The sequence below is a fragment of the Cryptomeria japonica genome, chromosome 11, assembly GCF_030272615.1.
Source record: "Cryptomeria japonica chromosome 11, Sugi_1.0, whole genome shotgun sequence".
In the NCBI taxonomy this organism is placed as follows: domain Eukaryota; kingdom Viridiplantae; phylum Streptophyta; class Pinopsida; order Cupressales; family Cupressaceae; genus Cryptomeria; species Cryptomeria japonica.
Window position 1 is genome coordinate 206,036,061 of NC_081415.1, and position 6,737 is coordinate 206,042,797.

Here is a 6,737-nt window from a genome sequence, read left to right on the forward strand (position 1 = left end):
TCTCTCTCAATCTTGTCAACTCTATCCTAATTCTCCATGCTTTGATCTTCTTTCTCCTCTAGCTTGTCCATCATCTCTTTCCTCTTGTCTCCTTTAGAGTTCACTTGATCCTTCAAATCATTAATTAAGTCTTTAGCTGCATTCGAATTTCTGTTAAGGGGTACTGATCTTATTTCTTGTTGCATCAAGAATCTCAAGTGCCACACTAAGTTGTCTCTAAAAACTAGAATCCATTGATGCAATCTCCTTGACCTTCCTCAAGAAGTTAGGCTTCCTCAAAGGAACTAGGCTCTAATATGAATTGTTGGAATCAAGGAACACTGAGAGGGGGGGTGAATCAGTGTTCTACCAGTTATCAAATTTTCTAATTTAACTTTAAACCACCGAAAGCATAAGCATGAATCTGAAAGGTAGAAACTCAAAACGACCAACCACAAATTCATAACACCAAGATTTTTTACATGGAAACCCAAATGGGAAAAACTATGGTGGGATTTGAACCCACAATATTATTCCACTATGGCCTATACAAAAACAATATTACATGAGAGGGAATGCACAAGCATTTAGGCACACTGCCTAGAGCTCACTACTTAATTAGAATAAGGGATACAACCCTGGAAGGCTCACTACCTTACTAATCAATTATAGTGATGAAATACAATGAAAGAGCTCCAACATAGCATCTAACAATGCCTGGATGAGTTCCGGTTAAGTATCAAGTCTCTAACTATATCTGCTCTACAACTCTACTTTGTTTCCTATCTCAGTTAGCTGTTGGATCAAGAATGTGCATGTGAAACTGTGCTACAAAGGATTCTCAATCACCACTCACTCACATATCAATCATACCACACACCAAAAAGATCTTCTGCACCAGTCTTATATATCTGTGATGTCATGGAAATGGGGACAAGGCAACAACAAAGTTCAATGTTAATAAGTTAGTTTCAACCATAAAAACAAAACAAAGAACTAAAAACCATTCCAAACATATCAAAAGAGATTTCAAAAAGCATGAAAGAAGTTTAACAAAATAAAAGAAAGGAGAAGAGCCTCCCTAAGATGCTTCCATGATGTCTTTTGATCCTTCTCTCTTGTTTCTCCCCTCTCCAAGTCCCAAATGAGTGTAGCTCTTAGCTTTTAGCACTATCCATGGATGCCATATGGAGATTCAAGATGGTTGAATATGATAAGCAAATGCTATGCAAATGCTAATACCTGTATAACAACAATACTCTAATGCTTCCTTTTTTGCTTGAGGAGAAGGGTTCTATTTATAGAAGAAATGGGGAAATGAAAGGTTAAGATTGAGTAATCTTAACAAGGGTTAGGACTGAAAGATATTCAATCCATGTGAGACTTTCAACCCAATCCCATGTTGACAAGTGTCACCATGAGGAGGCTTGAGAGGAGAGATAAGGAGCATTAAATGCTTGAGGGGACATGATGGTTACCCTAGTCAAATACATAAATGCTTTGAAGAAACACATGGGTTACATGAGGGTTAAGTTAGGGGTCAAAGTCCTTAACCATGGGTGCAAGTGGAATTAACCATTAATGGTCATGTAAAAGCCATAAGTGGTTTGGAAGACTTTAGAGGTTAATTTGTTGAACACACAAAGCATTAATTGATTTTCAAAGACTTTGGAATCTTTGAGAAGTGACTTCAATTTGCCTAGGAATGTGACAATATTTAGGGGATGGATTAGGTTAATTAGGAAAGGTTTAAAAGAATCTAGAAGGGGTTTAGGCATGCAAGTGGATTTTGTAGGAAAATGCAAGTGGGAGGAATTTTGGTATTTTCAATTAAAATAAAATCATTTATTTCAATTAAATGGTGTAATTTGCATTTGGATAAATATTAAAATAAATATTAATTTATTTAAATCAGAAAAAGGAAGATAAAACATTAAAATGCTTGAAGACTTTGAGGGAAACCATTAAAGGCTTGAAGACTTTAAGGGAAGCAATTAAAGTCTTAAGAAGACTATAGAAGGAAGCCATCAAGTTTGAAGACTTTATAGCCATTAAGTTTGAAGACTTTAAGGGAAACCATTAAAGGTTTGAGAAGACTCTAGAAGGAAGCCATTAAGTTTGAAGACTTTAAGGGAAACCATTAAAGGTTTCAAGTGGGTGAGGATAAATAGGATTTTAAATAAATAATTTATTTAAAATAGTTGTGCAACTTGCATTTGTAGGAAAATGCAAGTGGGTAGAGGATAAAGGTGATTCAAATAAATGATTTATTTAAAATAGTTGTGCAACTTGCATTTGTAGGAAAATACAAGTGGGTGGAGGATAAAGGTAATTTAAATAAGTGTTAATTTATTTAAATGTGAGAGGTGGGATTTTGGGGGATTTAAATAAATATTAATTTATTTAAATGTGAGAGAAAATTTAATTAAACAAATATGATTTATTTATTTAATTAATGGTCTGAATTTGGTTAAGTGAATTAAATCAAATAAATTGAATAATTTATTTAATTAATAGAAGAAGAGGGTTAAGATGAATTAATTAAATATATTAATTTAATTAATTATTAATTGATGGTTAAATAATCAAATAAATATTAAATATTCATTTAATTAAGTGGACAAATTTATGTGACTACATTTGCCCCTCTTTGAGACAGTGCGGTTTATCGCGTCGTTTCAAAGAAATAAAAATAGGTGTGAAGAAATGCCCCATAAAATGTAAATTTAATGGGTGGTATGCGCCCTTGAGAGATGGGCCAAATTTTTTTGAAAAATCGGGCGATCTCTCGAAAAAGAATGAAAATTGGAGGGGAGGTAGAATAGAAGAAATTAGAACTAATGATGAAAGAATGGGAGAAAATGGAGTGAATATGAAGAAACAGCAAGCCAGCGAGTACCCTAAGGTCATGCAAGAGATACATAGTAGATGTAGTATGGGGTTTGGATTGATGCTATACAATTGATCAAAATTGGTTGGACAATCTGGTGAAATTGGTTTAATTGCCCCGGTCAAGTCAAAGCGTGACAGTTGATGTCAGTTGGTCGCTTGGACATGATAAAGTCTGAGTAAGTGAATCAAAGTGACCTGATGTGACTTAGACAATTGATGTAATTGCCCGATGAAGTGAAGGTATATGAAGCAAAATACAAGTTGAGACGTAGACAATTGATGTAATTGTCCGTTGGATTGTGTTTGATTGGTTGATAAATTGATAGTGTGTGCATGTGATGGATGGTTGTGGGGAATCATGGCAACCCCGTTGAGACTAGGTCATTATGATAAATGCCTGATGTAGTCTAGGATTACCATGATCGATTACCTATTGAGACCCAAAGATACTTGATCAAAGTATCTGTTGATAGTCTAGATGTATGGGAGTCGATGTATCTATGTAGACAAAGTAGCTGGCTTAATTTTGTGGATGAGTGAGGATGGGAAGCGATGAAGGGATTAGGATGATGTTGATGATCAAGATAGGGAGGGTGAGGGGGGATTCGATGTTAGATAGAAGATATGGAGGACTAGGACCGAGTCCTATGGAAGAAGATGAGTAAAATAGAGTATGCATTATTATGACTATGTATGCATGATATGCAGCTATTATGAATGTATGGATGGGTGGAATGCTACGAAATGCAATATATAGATATGAGATGAGATGATGATCCATAGTGCTCTATTTTCCATCATTGAGCTTTAAAATGTTGTAAGAAAATACAAGCAACTTGACATAATGATTCAAGATGACCTGAGTATTCCTTACATGGATTTTGATATAGCAAGTTAATACAAGCAACATGATATAATGGATCAAGTTGGCCTAAGTATTGCTTGCAAAGCAGATAAGGATTATCTCCTTTCATGCATGACTTCGAACGTCCTCCTTGATCTTAGGCTGATCATATCCTGAGACAAGTGCATACCGTAATAAGAGATAAAACCTTTATCTAGTTTGGATGAGGTAGGAGGAACCAAAGAAAGAGCATTATACCTACAAACAAACAGTATATACATAAAGAATAAAGAATATGGATCCTTGGTAACGATTCATGCTCATATAGTCGAGGTATATGTTGTAGTCAGCAAGCCGTAATGATCTATGACTGTATTTTTGCCTATGATCACGTAGCTTAGTGAACTTCCCACGTAGACACCATTAGTACATGCCCCAGAACTTCATCAGAATAATGCACCGAAGATACACAAACAATGTTGTAGGAACCTGATATATAAACAAATAAATTGCTTCACAAATCAACCAAGTATTTGATAGCTTAACACAATTTTCTTGTCAAAGAAAATGTCATTTTGTCTTTGTTTTAGTAAGGAAGGATGCATCCTTGTTGAAGATAGTTTGTTGTGTAGATTATTGATGTTGTTTGGTTTGATTGATAAATGGTCATTTTGTTAAGTATGTCGCAATGTTTGTTTGGTATTTGTGCGGATGAGTATGCACAATGTGTTGCCATGTTTTTGTGTGATTTTTTATGTTTTTTGATGTTTTTGGATTTTGAATTGTTTTGAATGTTTGTGCATTTTGTGAGATAGTTTTAAATGAAGAACTTTAATGAATCACAAGACAATGTAGAATCCACTTCCATCAATAGTTTAAGGGAATTGCCCCCAGTTTAGACATGACTATAAAAAAGCGGGATGTAGGATGCATGTAGTACTTTCTTGGATTTGTAGATTTATAACAAGCCATGGTTGATGGATGGATGGATGTATGTATGAAGTAGATGTGATCGCAACAATTTTGAAAGACAATGGAGCCATAGCCTTTTAGGAGTGGCGCCTGTTTGCTAGGTTTTCACCATCGCACTTACCCAAGGTGCCATCGGAGTGGTTGTTCACCGTTTGGATGCTTTTTTTGTGTGTGTGTATTTCTTCAAGACATTTTTCTGAATCTTTTTGGTATTTTCTGGTATGCAGGGGAGCCTGATGCTCTGTATAGCTTAGGTATAAAACCGTTTGAGGTGCATGTTGTTGATTGGATCTGCGAGGGGTTCTCCTTCTAATGTAGCCAACTGATATGCCCCGGACCCGAATACAGTAGTGACAACATATGGGCCCAGCCAGTTTGATTCAAACTTGCCTTGATGTTCTCTGTTTGGTTGGTTGCGAGGATTCTCTCAAAGAACAAGATCACCTACCTCAAATGTATGAGGTCTAACTCGATGATTATAGCTTCTTCTCATGCGTTGCTAATAGGCTTTGAGGTGATTGTATGCAGCTTGTCACTTCCAATCAAGTAACTCTAAGTCCTGAAGATGGGATACTCTATATGCTTCATCATCGATGAGATTGTGCAAGGAAACCCGTAATGATGGTATCTCGACCTCAATAGGCAAGATAACTTTTGCACCATAGACCAATGAATAAGGAATTGCACCAGTAGGGGTTCGAATGCTAGTTTGATATGCCCATAGCGCCGGATTTAGTTGAACATGCCAATCACGGCTGACATCATTGACTGTCTTCTTGAGGATTCTTAATATGTTTTTATTGGATGCTTCGGCCTGACCATTGCCTTGTGGGTAATAGGGAGTGGAAAAGCGGTGTTGGATATGAAATTTCTCACAAAGTTCACGGACATCTTGATTTTTGAAAGGAAGACCATTATCTGTGATGATGGACATGGGCAAACCATACCGGCAGATGATGTAGTTGAGGATGAATGAGGCGATCTGCTTGCCGGTGACTTGAGTAAGTGGAACAGTTTCGATCCACTTTGTGAAATATTCAGTGGTGGTAATAATGAATTTCTGGCCATTGGATAAAGATGGATGGATCTTACCCACAAGGTCAAGGCCCCATTGACAAAAAGGCCATGGTGTTGTGATTGGTTGTAGTTCCTGTGCTGGTGTATGTATTAGGTCGCCATGAACTTGGCATTTCTTGTACTTCCTGACAAAGTAGTAGGAGTCTTTTTCCATAGATGGCCAATAGTATCCATTGCGCAGGAGTTTCTTGGCTAGTGATGGACCACTTGCATGGGTTCCACAAATTCCTTCATGGACTTCTTCCAAAGCCTTTGTTATCTCACCTTGTTCCAAACATCGAAGGAGAGTACCATCAAGACCACGACGGTATAGGGTTTCAGCAATAATGGGATATCGAGCAGTTTGGTGAATGAAGGTTTTACGTTGGTTATTCAATTGGTTGGGAGGAAGGGTGTGATCGTGAAGATAGGTGTAGAATTCACCATACCATGGGGATTCAGAACCGACAAGGTGACATATTATTTCAGATTCGGGGATATCATAAGAGGGAATCCAAAGTTGTTCTACCAAGAACTCGTAGCGTGTTGAATTCTGTGGAAGATCTAGGAGAGATGCGAAGGTAGCCATAGCGTTAGCAGCTCGATTCTGATCTCTTGGTATCTGCTCATAAGTGATAGTAGTAAATGATGTCTTTAGATTATCCACCATTTGCTTATATGGCATGAGTTTATCATCCTTGGTCTGATATTCATATGTTGCTTGTCGAATGACCAATTGGGAATCACCATATACTTGTAGTTCTTGTAATTTCCATTGTACGGCTAGCCTGAGTCCTGTGATCAAGGCCTCATACTCTGCTATGTTGTTGGTGCATGGAAATGTGAGCCTGTAAGACTTCAGGATGCTATCACCTTGAGGTGTGATAAATAGAATGCCCACCCCCGAGCCATGCCTAGTGTATGAACCATCAAAGTATAGTTTCCATGGTTGTATTGTTGTGATCATGAATATCTCTTCATCTAGAAAATTGGA